A 23,009-nucleotide genomic window follows, 5' to 3' on the forward strand; every position below is an offset into this window, starting at 1 on the left:
GAGAGGGGCCTCAGACCTGCTTGGACCCTCACCGGTGGGGATGATGTTGGACAGGTCATTTAACCACCTAGGGGAAGCCTTCAATGTCAAAGTCAGATGCTTCCTGCTCCTCAGGGGGGTGAGGGGCGGCGAGGCTCTCAGGGGATAGGCTCCCTCTCCAGGGATTTGTGAGGAGTTGACCAGGTAAAGAGCAGAAAAGCTCTTTAGACTATAGAGTGGTGGACCCCCGGCTGGCTGTCACATTGCCACTCAGCCTCTACGGGGAGGCAGGGGCTCCTCCGCTACACAATGACAGATGTAAGAAGCAGATCAGTTCCCGCAGCCTAGATGAAGTCACAGTCAGCAGACTAATTTTAGATTGAGCATCTGCTCTTCCGTCCCTGAGATTCAGCTCTGTCTGGGATTCGCTCTGTCTGGAATTGCCAGGGAAACAAACCTTGCTCTATGGGTACAGACGCTGGCGATGTCCAGATCAGAGCAGGCCAATGAGCCCTGCCATGGGGAGGCCCCCTAGGAGCTGTGCCACACTGGGACATATGTGCCCTCCTTACTGGTCTCCTGTCTCACATTCCGGGGGAGGGAGGGACGGCTACCTTTGAGTTCCATTCAGCCTTTCCACAAAGTGGGTGAGTCAGAAATGGATGTCTCAATCAGAACACGAGGACCTCTTGGAAAGGTATGACTCTTATCCATTCCCACACCCCCAGCTCCCAACCCAGGTCCCGAAGAGTTCATCCCTGATAAGTGTGGCCCACAGGAAGGGCCCACTGTTTGCAAACCTTCCCAGAAGGGCTCGTCAGAGTAGGTGCCTTTTTTGAGTTGGACTTTGAAGTGTGGGTAGGTGTTTATTAATGGGAAAGACAAGAAAAGGTCACCGTGACAGCGGAAACAGGTGAAGAAACAAACGCTTAAAAGAGCATTGAGTCTTTAAGAATGACCTGAAGGGAGGGAGGGGGAAAGGAGAAAGTGGGAATTCTTTGTGGGTGCGGGGTCAGTGGGCGCTAGCACCGGGCTAAGGAGTTGGGCTTATGCCTGCAGGCCCTTGTCTCTGCACTCTGACAGATGAATGCGGTGGCTTCCATGTGTGAAACCCAGCCCCCAGGAATCTGGGAGGGTGGCCCGCCTTGTGTCCCCTCCATGGCCTGTCTGGTCCTATAGAGCCTTCCCCTACGTCCCCAGCACTCCTTGGGTGGACGGCTAACGTGGAGTTGCCCCTGAGGGCTGGGCCATGCATCTCCTGACATCAGGCCATTCACCACCCCCCTCCCTGCCACTTTGGTCCCTGCTGCGTCCTTGCCTCATTCCCCACTTCCCACAGCCAGACTCCCTTTTGCTTCTCTGGGTTCAGTTTCTCCACCTGGCGCTGCTCTCTCGGATTCCTCAAGAATGATTCTGGATTTTGTCACTTCCTACCTCTCAGCACTGCCCCACGGCACATAGGAAGGCTCCGTTTGAGGAAGGCAAACCGTGTTCTCTGGGCTACAAGTTCCTACATTTTCTTGTTTAATTCCTCCAACAACCCCTTGAGACCGTTTGCATCCCTTTTTATGGGGGAGAAAAAAGGGTTTGATGAGGTGAACTGGAGGCTGGTCACGCAGCCAGGAAGTAATGGGGCTGGGGTATGGACCCCAGGGTGCCTTCCCTCCTCTCCCACCAGCCCCCTTGCCCCGAGGACAGGGCCTGAGAACCTGGTGCCTGGAGCACAGGCAGTCAGGACCCCTGGGCAGCTTGGGTGGGAGCGGGGAGCTGGCAGAGGAGGCAGCCTCGCCCAGAGCCCCTACCTGGATGCCCTGGAGAAAGAAGGAGTTAAAAGCTTATGTAAAGAGATTTGCAAATAGATTCTCCAAAACAACATTTGGATGATTTAAGTGTTAAGGAATCAGAACCATATGGATTAAATGTCCCTGATGTTACGTATGGTTTTAAAAATTAGAAGGAAATGTACTGGGAACACACACACACACACACACACACACACACACACACACACAAAATATGTAAGGCCAGGCCACGTTTTTAGTTTTGTGAACGGAGTTATTTGAAAACACAACACAGCATTCACCCAACTTCTCCCAGGCTGGCCCTCCCACCCCACCCCCTCCCCAGGCCCTGGCTTCTCCCCACCAAATGGGGCTCAGCTCCCTCCCTAAGGACCCAGCCTGAGAAAGAGACTTCCCAGAACAGCAGGCCTGCAGCTCTAACCACAGGGCAGTTGGAGCCAAACAGCTGGGTCAGGAACAGCTGGCTGGGGGCTCCTAGAGGCCAGATGGGTGGTCACAGGTGGAAGGCAGACAGTGGGAATGCATTTCCCAAGAGGGTCTCTAAGTACTTTAAGAGAAGAGGTTGAGTAGCTTTGGGTAGGCAGTCACTTTGAGGTGCAGCGATGCCCATTTATAATTGCCTTTGTACCTCGCTCAACAATCCCAGCAACCTGGGAGGACAGAGTTATCACCCCCACTTCAAAGGAGGGGAAACAGGCTGGAAAGGGCTGGGTGTCCTGCACAGCGAGCAGGCAGGGGACCAGACCGCATGGCCTGGATTTCCTTGTCACACACCTGGGGCTAATCCTACTCTACCTCACTGCTTGAGGCAAACCAAAAATATGAGCCCTTATCCAATTTAATTCTGAGCATTAAAAAAGAAATTGTTAGCTCCTCAAAGTTGAAGGCTTATCTGGCAGGCTGTTTCTGAGGACTCCCTAAATACAAAAAAACCCAGGTCTGGTTGTGAGTCTCAACTGCACATGTCATTGAGCTGGGGGAGAGGATATATAATGCTTAGCTTGGAAAAAAATTAGACCAAGAGTCGTATGGTCAAGTCCTGGTGGGAAAGAGAGAAGATAAGAACAAAAGCTACCACGTGCAAGGTGTCTTTCGGGTGCCAAGAGTGTGGTACCTCCCCGAAACCTCTCCCCAGCCTATACAAGGGGTAGAGTTGCCTCTTTTCTACACAGAGGGAAACACAGGTGCAGAGAGCCTGGGTAATTTTCCCAAGGGTGCACAGCTGCATATCTAACCCAGGACCCTCCAACACCAGGCCAGCACACTTTTCCTAAACCCAGCTGGCTGGAGCCAACCCTCTCCAAAGGTGGCCACGGCTTAGCTAGAAGCAAGCTATCGGAAGAATTAATACCACACAGAAATACACCCAGCCCAGGATCAGAAGGGCTGGCACTGAGTCCATCTCCTGCATGGCCAGGTTCCCTGTGTTTTGTCCAGTACCTGATGTTTGTTAAATGATCATTAAATAAATCAACGGGCAGAGAGAAAGGAGGCATTCCCTCCCCTTCCCTTTTCCCCATCCCTCACTAGTGCCATTGTTTTGTGGGCACAAGTGAAAGCTTTCACACTGATGTATTTATCCTGGTGACACTGTCCTGTTCAATGGCATGCATGCTTAGGCCGCATCCAGAACTCTTAGGGTGCTGAGTTTGAGCCTGAGATATTCCAAGGACGTGGAATTCTCTAGGCAGAAACCAGGGAGAAAAGGAAAATGGGCTCGGGGTGGGGACAGAGGGTGAGACTCCAGCTCTGGAGCATCTTCTCTGTCCTGTACCCAGGACCTCAACCAAAAGTCTGCAGCAGATCTGATCGTTGATGGGCTTCTTGTAATGACCTATTAAGAGGGAATCCTTGGGTCTAGCCTTATCCCAGGCTGACCTGGCCACAGGCCACCAGGATAGTGTCCCCATATTGGGATCAGATCAAGTCTCTTTTCAACAGCTTTTCTCATGGTGTAATATGTTGAGAAAACACTGATTATTGCACAGACCATTTGGAGATTCCCAATGGATATCTGCAGATGAAAGAAAGTGGCTCGTCTTTAATCCATACTTATTAGAAAAGGACAAAGCCTCCCCGGCCCCCCGACCAGTGGTTCCATCCCCTGCATCCAATTTTCAAGCACACAAAATTCTTGCAGTTCTGGGCAGGAGTAGCACATGTGGTGTCCTTTGCCTGGAATGCTCTTCCTTATCCACTTAACTCCTCTCCATACTTGAATTTCACCTTGCACCTCACCTCTTCAAAAAGAGCTCTCCCTGACCCTTGGCCAAACCTATATACACTCTCTCAACACCATATACTTTGTCTCTAGCGCCCAAGAATCAACATTTATAACTTCTTTTATTGTGTGTAACTTTTTGGTCTGATGACTAGCTCCCTCACCGAAATACAAGCTCCAAGACCAGGGTGAAGTGTAAGCTTTGCTCACCATCACATCTCCAGAACCTGTCATAGTGGCTGCTGGCTCATGGGTTTTTCCCTCTTGGAGAGGCCCAGGGTGAGACAAGAGGGCAGGAAGGTCCCTGTGACCTCACTTTCCTCCCAGAGCAGGGTGAGATGGAAGGAACAGGGGACTCAGACTCCAGGGGACTCGGGTGTCTGAGTATGACAAGATCACGTAATGCTTCTGAGCTTCAGTTTCCTAATCTGTAAGATTGAAAGGATGTGCCAACATAGAATGGCTTACATTTTTACATCACATTATCGACCCAGCTCACTCATCCAATCCTAGGGCAATGGGCAGCACTGCTTTTCCCCTGTCCGGCGTCCTCTCTTCCCTTTCTTCTGGTGAGAGTTACTCAGGCCACAGCCTCCCCCTGATCATGATTCTGGCTGGGCTCCCCATCACAGGACACCGATGCCCTGTCCATTGCAGTGGGCAGGACACCTGTTCGGCCAAACACTGCAGTCCCTGGGGCCAAGGGTAATCCTGTGACCCCAGCTGGGCCCATCAGAGCACCTCCCTGATAGAGCTGCTCTCACAATAGCAGCTGGAGGGAAAAGTGCTTTTCTATCCTGAGTCACTAGCTGGGATGGCGAAGGCCAGGAGCCACCAGGGGCCCATGGCCTTTCTCCACTCCCTATAGCCAATGCTACGTGGAAGAAGGAGCTCAAAGGCAAGAGCTGAGACTGTAGTCAAGACAAAAAAGAGCAAAGAGAAGTGAAAGGCCGATAAGAGTCTGATGACCTGATGACATTGCATCACTCCTTGGATCTGGCTGTGCCGGAGGTTTACCCTCGCTCCCCTCCCAGTGAAATGAGACCACGGGACAGAACTCAATCCCTGCCTTCCCCTCCCCCACTCGCTCTCCTCTTAAGCCAGAGAGAATTCAGTTTCTATCCTTTGCATTTAAAAGAATGCTGCCTTGCCCTGGCTGATATGGCTCAGTGGATTGAGCTCCAACTTGCAGACTAAAAGGTCACTGGTTTGATTCCCAGTCAGGGCACATGCCTGGGTTGCGGGCCAGGTCCCCAGATGGGGAAATTTGAGAGGCAACTGATCAATGTTTCTCTTTTTCTCTTTCTCCCTCCTTTCCCCTCTCTCTAAAAATAAATAAATAAAATCTAAAAAATAAAATGAAAGAATGCTGCCTAATACACTCAAGTCCACAGTCAGCCCATATAACTCAATAACAAAAGACGGTAGTAATGAACAGGAGCACGCGGGGACAGCCCTGCACTATTCTAACGTGTGTCACAGGTGTCCTCCTATCTAGCCTCCTGACCGGCCTACACAATAACAGAGACATACAAAGGTGTGACGGAAGGTAAGGAATGCCCGAAGAGGGTGTGAAAGACATGGGTTCTAACGCTGGCTCTGCCACGAACTAGCTGTGTGATGTCGAGCTGGTTTCTAAACTTCTCTGGCCTTACCTTTTCTCCTCTATGAAAAGAGGTAGCTTTGCCTACCTCAAAGGCTGCCATGAGGAATGACGAGGCAAAACCAACAAAAGCGCCTGGCGGTGTTCCTGGCTAGGAGGGCCTTAACAAACGTTAGGTGAGCCTGTCAAATCCAGAAGTTCTTTCTAGAAAGATAGTTCTAAGAATTAGTGTTGACCACAGGTAGAAGAGGAGAGGAATGTGTAAGAACCTCCCAGCTAGTTTGACATCTGGCCACTGGTGGCCGACTCCGCAGGGACACAAGGTTGGCTGATGGGCCTGCTTCCCCACACACTGGGCAGTCAGGTGTGTCCACAAGGATGGCAGCTCCAGCTGAGTGCTGGCGGGTCACCAAGGCAAGGAGTCTGTTTATAGTTTCCAGATGAGTCTAAGCTGCTTCCAGTCTCCCCTGGACTGTATTGAAAGGATGGACCAGGACTCCACAAAGACTGAACTCGACCCTGAGTCCCCATCTGATGGATTGTTGGCTCTGTTGGGGTGAGGACCAGGTATGGCCCACTGTGCTGTGCTCTCTGGGAAATTGGACAGTTGTGTCACCTTCCAAAGAGCAGTTCTGAAAACTGAGGCTCAGCATCAATATTTTGGTCGCATTCTGCGATGCAGCTGTCAGGGAGATTTCCATTGAGTGTGGTTTACAGGGCGATTCTCCTCCGTTGTTTACTCCCTGCCATCCCCACAGCCTGTTCCTGGCAGGCATCTGCGTCTGCTGCACTCCCGGGCCGCTGGGACCTGGATGCTCCACTCCAGAGGGAGGCTGAGCCGCCAGCCCTTCATGGAGGCCTCATTGCGACAACACATTAGGCAGTGGGCCACCAGACACGCCCCGCTCCTCAGCTCAACCTTGCCCTCCTTAGCCAGTCCTGGCCATGGCTGGTGCTCTCTTAGGGGCCTCGTTCCCACCAACTCAGGGGAAACTGTAATTAGCTGAGCTGCTCTGGGCCAGCGGCTTGGCTTTCCTGTGGGCCTAGAGATGTGGCCATGTGCATTTCCTTTTCCCAGGGTGGCCTCCTGCTCTCGCTCCTCTCCACCCACTTTCCTCTCCCTTGGAGCCACAGCAGGCACTGTACAGCCAGAGCAAGACCACTGTCTCCCACCCATCCCCCACCCATCGGAGCACCCTCTTGAGAGAAACCCCATCCCCATGGGGCCCAAGCACACCATGCTTCCTGGTTACAGTGACTGTGACTACTGCCCTGCCCCCTTGAGGCCAGGTTCCTAGGGTTGCCAGGGCTCTGCATGCCCAGGGTTTGTGCCTGTTAGGATCGTGACAGCCCCCCAAACACGGGACTCCCCTAGTCCCAAAGATTAGGTGATAGAGGTGAAGGTACCCAGCATGCTTCTGAGCCAGCTCATCCTAGAGTCTGCTCCCTCCTCCTTATTGCCGTGGCCAGATTTCCAGGGAGAAGGGGATTCCTGGGACCAAGATCTGGCAATCAAGCAGAGAAGCAACAAAAAACTGGGGGAGTGATGTTTCCAGGCATGGAGTTGGTGTTTGCAGGATGGTAACCGCAGCCCAGGGAGGAGATGCTCTATCGGGGATGGACCACAGGGATCCTGGCTAAGGGAGCTGATGTCATGACTAGGCATTTGGAATGTTAAAGACCCTGGCTATGGAGACACCTTGAGGCTGGGTGAATATTGCTCCTTCTCCTTTTTTTTTTTTTTTTTTTTTTCACCTCCACAAGGCCACTCCCTGGCTCCTTGGACATACATCTGATTCTGGTGGGCCCTAGAGTCACCACCATGTGGACTTCTGGAAGCCCAAGCCATTTTGTGGGTGAGGGAGTTGAAGCCCCCAGAGGCCGAGGTCCACGCGCTGGGAGAGGCAGAGCCTGGATTTGGGCTCACTGGTCAGAACACAAGTTCAGGACTCACTCCTTGGCACAATGGCTGCTGCTGAACACCAAAAGGACAGAGTCTGTGCACCCACCCCTCCCCACCCGCTGCCCCGCTCTGGGCTTGGGGTCTCTTTTTCAACTCTACCTGCAATGGAAGCTGCTAGTCTTTCCCCACGCCCTCCTAGGGGTCCAAAGCCCAGCTCCATGCGTTTGGGAAGGGGGCTGTTGGCAGAACTGAGAGGACAGTCTGCACCCCTGGAATGGAAGGGAGCTGGCCAACCCACAAGGCACCGATGTCCAGCTGTGGCTCTAGTGGCCCTGTGCAAACCAGGAGTGTCGCCCCTTCCCTCCAGCTCCACTCGGCCCCAGGCTCTAGGCTAAGCAGCTGAAGGTTCAGCCCCACCCATCACTGAGCTCATTCTACCAGGGCCCAGGAGGATGTGGGAAACCCAGTTCTATCTAGGGCTAGAATTAATTTTCTCACCATAAGCCACATGCCTTGTGGGCGCCTGGGGCTTGCCTCTCCTCACCTGCCATGGTTTTATTCTCGTGCTCTTGGGGGGCGGGGCAAATCTCTGCGGGTCTGACCTGAGGCCGGCCCTGCTGCCCTCATCGGAACTTCAGATCCAGCTCACTTAGCTGAGTCTGGTACCTGCCTCACCTTACGGCCATTCCTTCCGTGGGCCGGGCCCTGTGCCTCATATTCATAGCAACCATGTCTGGATCCTGCCACGAAGGAAGGTGGACCAGGACTGCTGAGTCCCCTTGTCAGAGACCTTGGCTGTCATACGCAAAGCACACACAAAGGCACAGGTAGCCACAGCTGTGACACCGTCACCTCTCTTAGGGGAGCAGGCCTGAGACTGGGCTGTTCCTTACAGGCTGAGCGGCTGAGCGAGATTCCCCCCATCTTACCCCCCCCCCACACCGGTTCCCCTCAGTGTTGACAAAGGGGTCACTCTGGCCTTGGCCATACACTCTGATTCCCTTCTCCCTAATTCCAACCCAGTGGGGTGTCACTCAGAGTGCCAAACAGTGGGAAGGAACCGGGGCACGAGCCTATGCCCAGGCATATCATTTATAGGTTCTCAGCCTCATCGCAGAGTCCAGCTTGGTCTGCCTCAGCCTGTAGACCCAAGGCCATATGGCCCCCTGTTTCTCCTTGAACTGACAGCAGGGCTGCCTGAGTCCCAGCCTGGGGAGAAGGGGTGACTTTTCTGCTGGTGCTAGAGGTGCAACTCGCCCTTCTGCCCAGAAACTGCTTTGTGCCACCTGATTCTCTTACCACCTACTTACCCCCTGGAAGGCACCCCACATTTGTTCAAATACGATATGGAGTATAAGTCAAAAAGGACACCCCTTGTGGAAGCTTGTCTTCTAAGCAAATAATCAATGCTACCAATTATGGAGAACTTACTATGTGCCAAGCTCCAGGCTGCACATTTCAAGTGTATTTAATCCTCACAATAATAATCCTAGGAGGTAGTACTGATGTTATCTCCACTTTACAGACGAGAAAAATGAGGCTCAAAGTCCATCTTTCTCTAAGGCCCTTCTCATAGCCTAGAAGCTGGGACTGATCTGTGTGTTTTATCAACAGGTTTCAAGAGCTGATTCTTGGGGGCCCAGGGGCAACTCACAGTTGAACTAAAATGCGATGTGCTCTCTCCCCAGCGAGCAACACAAAAGTGCTCAGCCTGCGCTCACATGGCTTCGGGCCTCCTGTCCCCTGACCCTAGGGTCAGTTTATGAGCCACAGGAGACTAGTCGCCTTTGCACTACATTCCTTCATGGACACAGTCCACCCAGCACATGTCCTCTGGGCCAGTTCCATGCAGAGCTGGCCTGTCCCCACCCACCCATCCCCAGGGACCACCCTAACAGGATGGGCAGGTGCTCCAGCTGGCTGGTGCTACCTGAGAGAGGGAGGAGCCAGGAGAGAGACCTTGTGTCTGGCTGCCAGCAAATCTCATTGCCACAGCCTTGCAACTGATGTGTCCACTCTTCCTAACCCGGGCTGGCTGCCCAGCATTCGCGTTCTTTCTGATTATCTACGAATCTGGTTCTTTTGCCAATCTGCTCCCGGCTCACCTCTGGGAATGGTGGAACCCTGCTTAGATACATCCAGCCTCTCTCGAATGTCCTCCCAGATGACACTTCCCCAGCTATTACATAATCCGGGAAGCCCAGCCCCCACCAGCCAGGCCGTTAATTGGGAAGCTGTTTCCCAAGGGCCTTGTGGATGAAACCTGTGCAGCCCTGGCCCTCCGACCACTCGTCGCCCACTATGGTCTCTCTGCCTGTCTCTCTCTCACATGCAGACACGGTCAAGCACACAGGTGTACATATCCCAGCACACTGGAGCGACTGAGGCCACGCCTCTGTCCACGCCGCTAGCCACGCCCATCTTTCACTCTAATGTACGCTGCCTCAGGTCTTTCAGGCCCATCTGAAGTCCGCTCTGGCCACCACCACAGGCTGCCTTAGGGCTGGCCTCCCCCGGGCTCCCATAGCCCTGTGTGCTCACAGTGCCACTGTGGACGTGCGTGTCTCCCTGACTAGGCTATATCCTCCCGGGGGAAAGGACCCAGTCTGTCCGATTTCTCCCTGTGCCCCTAGCGCCTAAATGGGCCTGGCCCTGCGGGGGAGGGTTGATCAAATAGATCAGTGAGTTAAAGAAGGGATCCCACCGAATGTCCTATGGTTGGTGACTTGTGACACCCTGCAAAAGCAGCTGTATAGACTTCCCAGAATGTCAGCTGTAGAGAAACCTAAGAAAGTAGTCCATTTTTCAGAAGGAAATCTCAAGTCCAGGTGGGGACAGATGGCGCTCAAGGACGCACGGCCTGTTGGTGGCAGAGCCAAGCACTCGCCCGAACCCCCAGGCCGCTCCCTACCATCACGCTGCCTCTGAACCTCAGTTACAGGCTCTGAGGTGCTCATCCCTCGGAAATGAATCGCCACCTCCCAGGCCCTGGGCTCGGCCTGGGACACAAGATGCCGCTGAAACACAGTCCTGGCACTCCAGGGACTGAGCAGGCATGGACCCCAAGAGCTGTAAAGCGGGGTGAAAAGAAATGAACAAAAATGTTTATAGAGGTGCCACCCAGGAAGACAGGAGGGGTCAGGAGAGACATTGTGGAAGGGGCGACATGGAAACCAGGTCTTAAATGAAAGTTTGTGAGGAGACTAAGCTGGAGATGGGAAAGGAGAGGAAGTGGCGGTCCATTTAAAGAGAAATGTGCAAAGACACCGAAACATGAAACAATATAGCGGGATGGGGAACTGCACAAGCGAACTGGTGCGGCTGAAGCCCTGAGTGCAGGCGGGACATGCACTGTGAGGCTGGCGCAGGGGTAAGGCCACATCAGGTGGGGCTGGAAGTCCCACTAATCTAAAGGGACTCTGGCTTATAAGTAAAGACCTTGTATGTGGAGTCCAGCTGCCTGCCAATCCCCCGCCTCTGTGTTCCCATCATCTCCAGAGGGGCAGGAAGCACAGACGGTGCTGTGACCCCACCCAATCACTTACCCAGGCGATTCCCCCCAAATTCTAGAGCAAAGCCTTCTCAACTCACAGGGACTCCTCTTAGCCACAGGTGTTTTTGTGTCTTGGAGCTGTGACACACTAAGGACTGATCTTGCAGAAATGAGTTCACATGGCTTTCAGAATATGGCATCCTTAGGATAAGTCTTGTAAACAGATTTGGAACTTTGTATAGCCAAAGTAGCTTTTTGGGGCTGAGTGAATGAAAGGGTTATTACATGGCCCAGGGCTCAAAGCAGACATTGTTGGGAGCTGAGAGAAGGCACACGTTGGTTGTACATTTTCCTGCAAGATCGTACCTGTGCTGAGAATCCTAGAACTTCGATGCAGACCCTCACCAGGGCCCAGGACTTAGTAAAAATTCAGAAACACAAAATCACAGGAAGCTGGCAGAGGCTGGAGCTAAGGTAGAAGAGGCTTAGGACAGGGAGGCAGGGGGAGGCTGTTGCATTTGTGGCCACCTCCATTCCAGCACTTAGAGGGACTGCCCTCTAATGCCCTCCTGGTCCCTTCTTCTGATGGTGACACCCAGGACTCATGGAAGAACCCAGCAAATTCTGTGGGAGCACAGGGGTGTTTCTGTGGAGCCTACTGACCATTAAATCCGCCTCTTACTGCCAGCTGAGTGGTCCTTTGTTCTAACCTCTCTTCCAGCAGGCACTGCCCTCTGAGAAAGCCCCTGACCAGACTTCGGAGATCTAGACAGGCCTCGGTGTGACGGACGTAGAAAATGACCCAGCAAGGGGCAGTGGTTGACTGAGGGTCACACAGTGAGACAACGGCAAGAGCGAGGAGGACCCGGGGCTCCTCATTCTGCCTTACCATCTGACATCCTGGAGGTGACTCAGAGGGACAGTCGGCGCAGGAAGGAAGTGGGAAAGGGAAGCCCAGCCCGCTGGATTCCAGGTCACTGCTTGGTTAGTCTAAAGCCACCAACCACCTTAGCCATGAGGCTCTGCCTGCTGCCTGTGACCTTGCAGCCCTTCCTCCCCAAGGCCACAGCTGCTGATCGTTTCCTCCTGGGTCAAGCCCGCTTGACCTCACCAGGGTCTCCAGGGACCCTCTGCTGCCCAGTCCCATGGTGCTTCCCTCCAGCTGGGTCAGGGGGTCACTTCCATAGACTTGGCCAGTGGCCTAGCCTGTGTGGGCCAAAGGTTCATAAGTGAAATGAGATGAGGCATAATTATAGCCTCATATTTTTTAATAACTAGGGGTCTGTGGCCAGTGTTCAGTGCTCATCATCGGCTGGCCACGGGTGCTTTGGTTAACTCAGTTTCCTTGTAAATCTGTAAAATGAGGTGATATTATCTACTTCCTCCGTTGCTTGGAGGATTAGGTAATACATGTAAAGCCAGCCATAAACTAAGCCATACACGATGGCTCTTGTCATCGCTTACTTTGCTAGGTAGATGTATACGCACCATTTCATTTAATTCTCGGAAGTCTGCAAAGCAGAAAGGATTATCCTCCTCAGATGCCTGAAACTCAGGGAGGTGAGAGCACAGAGCTCCTGGCTGGTGGAGGCAGGATTTGAGCCTGGTTCAGTCTGATTCCAGAGCCCAAGCGTTTTCCATCAGTTGCAGCACCTTATGTAGTCTGTGCTGGTGTTCACCCCTGCAGCTGCTTGCTTGTGTGGCAGGATCTCTGTCCCGTCCCCCTGGATTCCTATCCTGGTTCTGCCCCTTCCTGGGAGTGAGACTTGGAGTCTCGGAGCCTCTGGGGCCCCATCTGTACCCTGGGAAATTGGTGTTCTCCAGCCATCTTCCCGGAGAAACAGCTGGCGCATGCAGTGGAGCTTTGCTGCTGCTCTGTGCGGTCTGAATGCGAGGTGTCATCCTGTGGCTGGAAGCACTGCTGGGACTGTGATCGATGCAGCCTGTAGTGGGGGATCCAGGAGGACCGAGCCTGTAGGAGCGTCTGCCTCAGCCACCACAGGAAATACCACTGACTCCATTAGCACTCAACTTTCCAAAAGCTGAGGACAGGCCTCTGGGAGCAAGGAGGGTGCGGCTGCAGACAGCGGAGTCTGCCCCACACTCCAGCTACATGGGCCTCCTGCTGAGTCACCCAGCAGGCCAGGCTGCTCCTCCACTCCCCACCCCAACCCCGGGACTGTCCAGGGACAGGAGACTACCCCCTCCTTTGTCAGCCTGAGTCCCCACCTCAACTGCAGCATGTGACTATATCATATTTCCAATTCCCACCTTGAATCCTTGGTGGAACAAGATGAGGGTTTTCTGTCTGTATCTCTTGCTGGATTGTAAGTTCCATACAGGCCTGTCCTGTGTCACTCTCTTTGTGATTCTTAGTAAACAGCACAGGGCACCTGTGGGGATTTGTGGCATGGGTCTCTCTCTGTCCACGCAGCCCCATGCTCTGTCTCACAATCTTCCCATCCCCCACTCTCACAGACTGGGTGTGTGTTACAATTGTGCAAAACAGCGAAGGAGAGAGACAATAGCAGATTCTACTATAAGCAAGTGAACTCATTTATGTTTATGGAAGTTGCCTCACATCATGGCTATCTTGATGCATTCTGGACTGCCTTTTTGGTTCTGGGCTATATCAAAGAGCCAAGTCCTTGTTTACAGAATCTCTTCCAGAAAAGAGAGATGATGTTTAATATACAATATGGGGTGGTGATCAGGAGTAGAAATCCATCAAGAGCCCCATAAAATTGTCTTCTTTTCTCCTTACATGGTTTCTGATGAGTGCATGTGACTGGCTACTCCCAGAGCACAGCAAACACTGTCTGACCTGAACACAGCTGGATCTTTTAACTACTGGCTGGATCCACGTACAAACCCAGACTCTCATTTGGCCCAAGGGGCCCTGGCAAAGGCAGTATCAAAGCCTTCCCGGAGTTGGGGGTGGGGAACAAACAGAGAGCAGGAGTTTCTGAACCCTGAGAACCCAGGAAGTGGTTCCAGCTGCTATGAGTCTCTGGTTTTCATCTGTGAAAAGGGAGAATAAAACCTGCCCTGCAGAGTCGCTACAGGATCACTATGAGATTATAGCATGTTAAAACAACTAGCTCAGAGCGTGGTAAGAATCCATGGATACACACATATTAATTTAGCACCTGCTATTGGCCAGGCACTGTTCCGGGCAATGGGAATAATGTATAGACAATGGCATATTAGATGGCGGTGAGTGCTATTCAGAGACGCAAAGCGGGAAACGGGGTGGTAGCTGTAGGATGTGTTGCCATTTTAGGCAGGGGCCAGGAAAAGCTTCAACAAGAAGAAGATAATCAAGTAAAGACCTGAAGGAAGTGAGGAAGTGAACTACATGCATGTTTTTCCCAGCAGAAGAAAAAGCAAGTGCAAAGGCCCTGAGGCCAGAGTTTGAGGAACTGTATGAAGGTCAGAGGACCTGGTGTGTAAAAAGTCATTTCTGGCCGTGTCATTGGGACTGTGAAGGCATTTATAAGACCTTTGGCTTTTACTCAGAGAGAGGAAACCCCTGGAAGCTTTCCAGACAAGTGCTGACACAACTTGACTTTTATAACCACCAATAAACTTAGGCTGCCCCTTCCCTTCAAAGCCTACTTGATACCCAGACCTCTGCAACCGCCACTCACATGCTTTCTCCTTACTAAGATTTCTTCCAGCTTTCTAAATCTCTCCCAGCCAGGAGGGCCTCCTCATTTTCTGCCAAGTGCAGGCTGCAAAGATGCCTGGCAGAGAGATTGTGGTTGGGATGAGAGAGAAACATAGGAGTCTTAGGTTGGAGATCTTACGGTCCCTGATGTTCGGAGGACTTCCGGGGCTGGCTAGGCTGCAGTGTGCGTGTGTGCGCGCGCCTGCACAGTGATGCTGGGGACACTCACAGAGTCCTCGGCGCCACTTCATCGCCTGAGACAGCGCCATGTAGAATTGGGAATTTCATTTGGCATTCCCTCACCCTGCTTGTCTACCAAAAGGTGAAATCATTTGTTTTAAAATAAAACACTTCCCATCTCTAGCAAAGCTTCTTAACCTTTTTTTGGGGGGGTCACCTGCCCCTTTGAGGATCTGCTGAAAGCTATGCACTGCCTCTTCAGAAAATGAACACGGGATACACATTCATCCTTTTGTGATTTCAGGGGTTTCACAGATCCCTGAAAACTCAGTGAAGAAACTGTTATCTATGCCAACGATTTCCCAATCTGTACCTCTAACTGAATAAGTAAATGAATGAAAAAAAAAATAAAGGAACGAAGAATAATGAAGGTGTACGTAGATGAAGGAACAGCAGGGGATGAACAAGACAGACAGACAGACACAGCCTCCTTTGGGCACCAGGATTCTTGACGGTTGGTTTCTGCTGCCTTGAAAGAAATCTTGTTTGACAGGCGTCCTGCAGAGAGACGCAGCTTACCTCCATAAGCTTCATTTCGTCCAATCCCTCTGAGTGATGCTCTTTCTAAAAGGTATCACCCACTTTCCTGCCTTTCTCTGGGTACCTTGAACAAAACAAAGCAGAACCTTTTCAGGGTGACTACTGGGCACCAGTGTGAATATACATTCAGACCCATAAAAGTAAACAACCTGTTCTTCCTGCCACATAGCTGAGCCAGCTGCGGCTCAGGGCTGTGCCAGCCCTCCAGGCTTCCAGCTTCCCTGTTCATTTTATATTGCTGATACATCTCTTGAGAAGCTAGACTGAATTTTTAACTCATTCTCATAGTCACACCCTTCACTGTGAAGCTTTTAACCTAATCTCATTCCCCCCCAACAGCTGTTCTCTATTATAACACAGGGAGACCTCCAGGTGTGGCTGGGGTGTGTAGGAATCTGCCAAAACCCCCGATAGCCCCAGAGAGTTCTCCTGACAGAGCAGCGCCTCTGAGGCCCAAGAGGAAACGGGCACTGAGGGACCCTGTGGCCTCTTCACTCATCATTCTACCTCCTCCTGGGCACTGCACTCCAGCCACCCTGCACAGGAGTTCCCCAAAGGGACCTGCCGTTTCTCACCTCTGTCCCTTTGCATGTGCTGTGCCTGCCACCTGGCACACAGGCCACCACCTGCTTGTCTGACAAGAAAGCTCTTATCTCTGCCAGAGCCTCACCTTCCCAGCCTCCTCAGACAAACCTGTTTCCTTCCTTTCTGACTTCTGTGTCCTCACTTCAACACAGCACTTGTTACATTGTCTGTCCAGCTTTCAGCCTTTGTTACATTGCCTTTCCACCTCCTTATTTTGAATCTTTTTTAGGGGAACAAAGTTGGAGCTTAGATAAACTTAAATAAACACTTACGGTTGTTTATTTACATGTCATTTCCTGACCTGTGTCTTACTTGTCTTTATTTCCCCAGCAAAGAGCACAGGACCTTCTGATGTTTTAGTGATTATTTGTTAATAAAAGTTCCCTTTGTAGAGTTGCTCCCTCTCTAACCCTTACAGTTGGATTATCTGTTGTTACCTCAACCCCCCAGCTTTTAGGGTCCCACCTCTCATGGCCCCCACAACTAGAGCCCCCACTTCTAATCTGCTGGGAATCTGTTAGAATTGTGCGTAAACCAGGAGGAAACAGGCACTGAGGGACTCTCTTGGGAGCAGACTAACCAGCTGACATTATGGACGCACACTACCGTGCGTCACGTTCTGGCTGCTCCGGTGCAGTTGTGCTTTCTGAGATCCCTGGTAGGTGAGGTCACTGGATGGGAAAACTCCTCCAGTGAGTTGTCATAGTAACCAGGACTTTCGATTTCATGCAAGAGAGTTCCTGAGAGGAAAGCACACCAAGGGGTGGGGGAGGAGTGGAAGGTATTCATCAAAGGCTTCCTCACATTGTCCTCCTGTTCCCTTTTCTTTGCTTCTTGCCGGTTTACACACTCAAGGTAGATGCCATTATGTGTGGGCATCTGAGTAGAGGCTGCTTAAAATAGCCACCTGACTATTTCAGGGAGCAGCTGAATATGCATGAGGCTATTTTAGAAGAGATGTCCCTGGTCCAGCCAATCCAAACCCCATCCTTTCCCTTGGAAATGCCAAGAGAAGCTGAATGGGACCTTTCTTAGTCTTTCCCACTGGGGTGGGGATTTTCAGAAGCCACAGAAACAACACTCCAGCTAATGTTGGTCCTGCAGCTCTGTCAGCACTGCCTCCTGATCCTGTGGTCACAGAGGCTCCTGCCCAGGCAGCTCAGCCCTCCAGAGTCCTCCAGAGCCTGGGCACCTTCAACGACAGCCATGCTGCAATCCAGTAGGCCTGGATCTTCCTGTGTGTGTATGGGCGCGGCGCAGGCAGGGGTTCTCAGACTCTAGGCATTTCCATTTGTTTGTTCGTTTATTCATTCAACACACATTTATTGCTAGATAAAATGTGTGAAGAACGTGTTGGGTGCTCGAGATTCAAAGGTTCCTGAGACAAGAGGGAAGTAGATGGAAAAGTGAGTAGAAATAATGGCTATATAGTTAAAAAATAGAGGGGGGGATTAGGAGAAGGAGTCCTTCCTCTTTCTGATGGTTTGAGAAAGAAGACAAATTTTTAGCAGAGCCCTGGGGGAAGAGTAGCAGGCCTGTACGTAGGGAGAGGCATGGTAGGCTCACGGAGAGGCAGGTGGTTTTGTTTGGCGGGGGTGGGACGTCCTGGCAGGAGGGACAGCGTGACTGTGTGTAAGATAAGCTGCCTTCAAGCATGAGTTGCGGTGCTCTTGGCCATGAGTTCAATATTAATGAATCAACAATGCCTATTAAATAAAGTATTTTTGACAGAAACACACAAGAAACAAAGTTATGTATTGATCGGTTGACAAGAGGGTTGTGATCAGAGGCTCCCGGGAACCTAATGCTATATTTCACCGAGGAGTAATGGTTCAGTAAACACTAAATCGGGGTTTGTGGGGACTTTATACAACATAGTTACTGTGAATAGTGAGAATCAACTATCCTTTTCTAGATACACAGCTGTATACTTTTATGCAGTTTGGAACATACCTTCCATATTCTTTTGACACCTTTAAAAAGTCATACCTTAATATGTTAAAGGTGTCTTTCCATGTCCCTAAATGCAGGTCTCCAGATGGCTGTATATCTGTGAACATTTCTTCAATTATTAACCAATAGTTCCCAACTAATGGACAATTTGGTTGCTGCCTATTATTTGCTAATTCTGAACAATACTATGATGAATACTATGATTCCTATTGGTAAGAGTAATATAGCTAACATTTATTCAGTACTTACTACGGGCCCAGCCTTCTGTTAAGAGTTTTATTAGCATGATCTCATTTAAGCCTCACAACAAGCCTGTGAGGGCAATGTTACGAGTATTATCATGCCCACATGAAAGATGAAGACTGATGCTTAGAGATGTTAAGTAACTTTTCCAGGGTCACACAGCTTAAAACTGGGTCTTTCTGGCCTCTGGTGCCTCATCCTTAACCAATGTGCTCTGCTGCTTCTCACACAGATAGTACCAGGAACTTTTTGATTGGTTCCTTAGGGTATCTGCTTAGAAGTGAACTACTGAGTTAAAAGGTATGCACATTAAAAAATGTGAGTATATTTAGTTAAACCTACCCCCAGCAAATGTGTACCAACTCACAACCCGCTAACAATGCTTGAGTGTCCCTGTTCTCACTCCTTATCTCCCAGATATTCGCATTCTTTGAAATAGGCCACTGCATGTACATCTTGATTCTTTAACGAGCATCCTTTGACCACTGGTGACTTACCCTTTTCAGACGCTTACTATGCTCTGTGTTTTGTTTGTCCTTTGCAAATTGTTTTTTCACATCCTCTGCCCATTTTTCTACTGACAATTTGTCTTTACTTCATTTATGAACTCTTTTCACACTAGCGCTATTGACTCTTTATCCATTGTACATATGTTGAAATACTTTTCTTAGTTCATCACCCTTTAACCTTGATTATTGGGTTTTTTGGTCCATGAGGTTTTAAATAATTTGCTGTCATGATTTCTAGATTTGGTTTTATACTTAAGGAGGCATTCTCTATCCAAATATTCCTTCATTGTTTTTCTTCTAGTACCTTTATGGTTCATGTTTTTCATCATTTCGGAATTTATTTTGGTGTAAGAACTGAGGTATAGATCCAGTTTTAGTTTTATTTTTTCTTCTTCTACAAATAGCTAGCTGGTTGTCTTTATAACATGCTAGGAATCATCTGCCTTTTTGTCTCTAATTCAAAACGCCACACTCACTTATATCTACTCCCGGATCCTCTCTTCCACCCCATTGGGCTATATAGGCTTACTGCTTTATCAACATTGAATTTTTCTAGGCTATTCACCCATGTTTATTTTTCCAGATGTACCTTATAATCATTTTATTTAAGTTGCTGGCATTTTAATTGGGATTTTATTTAATTTATTGATCAATTCACAATACTTTAAGTTTATTCTTGGCTACGTTATGCTTCTCTTTCTTTGGAGAACAGAGTCTTTTACCTCTGTGCTTTCTAACTGGCTCATCTTGGTGCTATCTTCTTCATGAAACCTTTTCCAACCAACTTGGCAGGAAATGATCACTCCCTCCCTCCCCAACACCATGTCTTGCCCACATCACTTCTTACTTTTTGACCCTGAATTACAATTATTGGTTAGATGGTGAGCTCTCTAAAGGCAGGGTCCCTGCAGGACCTGCTGGTGCATCTCTTGCCATATCTGGTAGGTGTTTGAGACCATGGAGATATTTATAGGGTCAATAAATAGATGAATGAATGGATAAACAAAAGATTTTTTTCCTAGAAAGCTGCAAGTAAAGCGAACCAACACTATTATAAAGATCTACTTTCCCACAGGCTTTTATTAGAAAACAAGAGTTTTATTCCTCCTCCTTTTTGTCCTTGGATAAACCCCCAAGACCCTGTCTGAGGAAAAGAGGTGGTCACTGCTAGACCAATGCACCATGCACTACGTTGCCAGAGAACCTCTTCACAGAGCCCACCTCCCTCACCGGGACATCCCGGCACCTCTCAGGGAGGCTCTGGAAGCCTTGTGGCCCTCCAGCAGAAGCAATGCAGGCACTGATTGGGTGCCTGATGCTCTCTGAGACTTTTTGAGAATCACTTTTCCTAAAGATACAACAATCCTGAAAGGTTGCTATCACCTAGGCCCATTTTGCAGATGAGGGAACTGAGGCTCAAAGAGATGGAGCCCCTAGCTAGTAAATAGCAGGACTGGTGGGACCCAAGGCTGTGGGACTCTAAAGTCCTTGCCTCTCCCACAAAAACATCCAGAGCAGCAGAGTCTGGGGGCTGAGGGGCTGTGGCCCAGAGAGGAATCCCATATGGAGTCAGAGAGGCAGGGTCCTGCCCTCACTAAGCCAAGATAGTCCCTAGAGAACTTTTCTTCCCCCAGAGAAGCATGTTATGCTTACATATTGTTCCTGAAGAGCATCAGATTTGGGTCAAAGAACCACTGTTATGTAGGCTGAGGACATGTTCTGTAGGTCATGTTGTCATCATGAAACTGGGAAGGGGAGGGATGGGAGAGCAGGAAGATGTGTCATAGGGGAAGAGGGTTGGTCTCCAGCACACATCTGGGGACATTCTTCTGTTTTCTTCCTCCCAGCCTGTTCAGGGTCAGGGTTTCTTGACTTGGCCCTGCAGGCCCCTCCTGGGAGTCCAGCCAAGGAGCCACTTCCTCATTGGTCTGGCAGCTGCTGGGCAGGCCTCAGCTTATATCAAAGCCTGGATTGAAGCTCCAGTTTCTTATGAAGAGTCATGGGTTGAGGATCAATTCATTGGCTGGTCACGACACTGTGTCTGGCCCAGTGCAGGTCCCAGGGACACAGAGATGAGCAGCCCTTGGGTCTCCTGCCTTGTGGTGCTGCGTTCTGGTCCGGAAGCAGATCATAAGGACGATGTCCCAGCCCTATCTAAGTGCTTGGGAGCCTAGACAGTGGCTCTGTGAGTGAGTGAGTGAGTGTGTGTGTGTGTGTGTGTGTGTGTGTGTGTGTGGCGTGGGTGCCGGGAGGAGGGTGGTTGTTCCATCCTGCAGGTAGCAAGTTGTGGAGGTTGGATGTTAGGCTGAGGCCTGGGGATTTCCTCCTGCGGGCAAAGGAAAATTTCTGCATTTTGAAGTAAGAATCACCCATGATCAGATCTGTGCTTTAGAAACAGATCAACTAGGGGTATTTATTTTCAATATATTGATTTTTTAAAGCGAAAATGAAAGTATCTCCATTTTGGAAAAAAAACAATACCAAACGCAAGGAAACGCAGAGCAGATGGCTACAAACCTGGCACCTGGCTGAACTGCTTACTTCTATGGTGCTGATGAGTGACAGGAGCCAGGGACATGGAGTGAGAGAGACCTATGTTCATGTTCAAGTCCCTGCTACTGACTTGAGCAAATTACTTCCCCATCTCAACCTCAGTTCCCATGCTTTTAAAATGGGAGTACTGTTGCCCGATACGTAGGGCTGTCATCAGGAAAAAATGGGATGTCAAAGGACACTGTACCATTTGTCTACACTGGACAAAGGTAAAGCATTAAGGTGAGGTTCCAGAAGGCTCTATATACACAGCTGAGGACATTTCAGTCACCCAGCTGTCCAGCAGCAAACGCACTACCCAGCAATTTCTTGGGAAGTCTCTCTCAGCTGTTCCAGCTCAAATCCAAGCCTGTCCTATAAAAACACGGCGCTGTCCAGAGAAGCAATTGCTCATGTGTTTGGTGGGCCACCTGCCCGCCGGGTCCAGCCTGCTGGGCCATGAACATCAACAACAGCCCCTTCCTGGTGGGAGAAGGAACAGGGAGCTGGCTTGTTCTCTGAGAGCAGAGGACTGGCGGGTGACGAGGAACATTTTAAGGTGGGACACTTCTTCCTGCACCATTGGCAGCTGTCTACATAAGGCGTCCATTATATGCGGGCCCCAAGGCCAGTGGGCCTGAGCGGCCCAGCTAAAATTAGTGTAAAATGTGTGCCCGCCAGAGACGGAGAACATCCGAAGGTCAGATGCCTCCAGCCAGCCGCCCAGGCAGGAGCTGGGAGCAGGCACAGAACAGCTGTGGCAGCAGCTGCCTCCGGTTCCTCTCAGGCCATGCCCAGAGCTCTGGTTCAACAGCTCAGCTTGAGTTAAAAAATAGAAGGCAGAGTATAATCCCAAAAATGTTTTTAAAAAAATCTGCGTATGGGCATAGAAAAAAGGTGGGAGAGGATTTCACTGCATATCTAAGAGGCTATCTCAAGTTCCGAATGTGGAAATAGTGGGTGAATTCTTTTCCTGTACGTTTCAAAACTTCCCCAATAAATATTTATTTCTTTTGAACTCAGAAGAAAACACAATAACGGATGCCGTAAATGATATATTTACATTAATTTCACATGCATTTTAAATTTATAAAAATGATTGTATGCTCATAGACATAGAGCAAATATAAATATGTTTATATTTGCTCTATGTGTGTGTGGGCAAATATATTTATAAATCTAGTCCACAAGTGGTAGCAGCTTTGAGTCCCAGAATGTCAAGGCTGGCTGGTGCTGAAGATCAACATTCTCCACCTCTTCATTTTATGGAGAAAACTGAGGCCCTAGTAGCAAAGCAGTAAGCCCAGAAATCACTTTTCACTGAGCCTGGTCTTGTACTGGAGTTTCCCCAAATCTTGCCCCCTTTAATTCTATAGTTGTTTATATTCTCACTTTATGGAGATGGAAACTGGGATAAAGAAAAGTGAACTGATTCACCCAAAGATGCCCCACTAGAAACCCACGGAGCTCAGTCCCAATCCTAGTTTTCCATCCATTGCCCACTGAGCTTGAAGAAAGGAAGTAAATCTTTGAAAAATATTTGCTCCCTCAAGTCTTGAACATTCAGGAAGCCATCCCTTACAACACAGTTTTGAAAGGTCTTTCCTGAGCCTCTCTTGGATGATGCACACCTTCCCTGCCTCTGGGGGATTTGTGTTCCTGTTGCCAGATCAGACCCCATGTGCCTTTCAGAGATGGGTGACAAATAATGGTGTAGGGACACAAAGGGCACAGTG

The 23,009-nt window shown here is 50.1% G+C and overlaps 1 long non-coding RNA gene across 1 annotated transcript in view; it reads right to left on the bottom strand.

Annotated features, from left to right (window-relative positions):
* The window catches only part of LOC129069357 (uncharacterized), an 89,799-nt gene extending 74,324 nt beyond the window's left edge, over nt 1-15,475 (bottom strand). The window contains exon 1 of the long non-coding RNA XR_008528994.1: nt 15,431-15,475. This is a non-coding gene — a long non-coding RNA (uncharacterized LOC129069357). The remainder of the gene's footprint in view (nt 1-15,430) is intronic.
* Nucleotides 15,476-23,009: the final 7,534 nt, after the last annotated feature.

This window comes from Pteronotus mesoamericanus, unplaced genomic scaffold, assembly GCF_021234165.1.
Source record: "Pteronotus mesoamericanus isolate MK-2021 breed Mesoamerican mustached bat unplaced genomic scaffold, CSHL_Meso_final contig_221, whole genome shotgun sequence".
Lineage (NCBI taxonomy): Eukaryota > Metazoa > Chordata > Mammalia > Chiroptera > Mormoopidae > Pteronotus > Pteronotus mesoamericanus.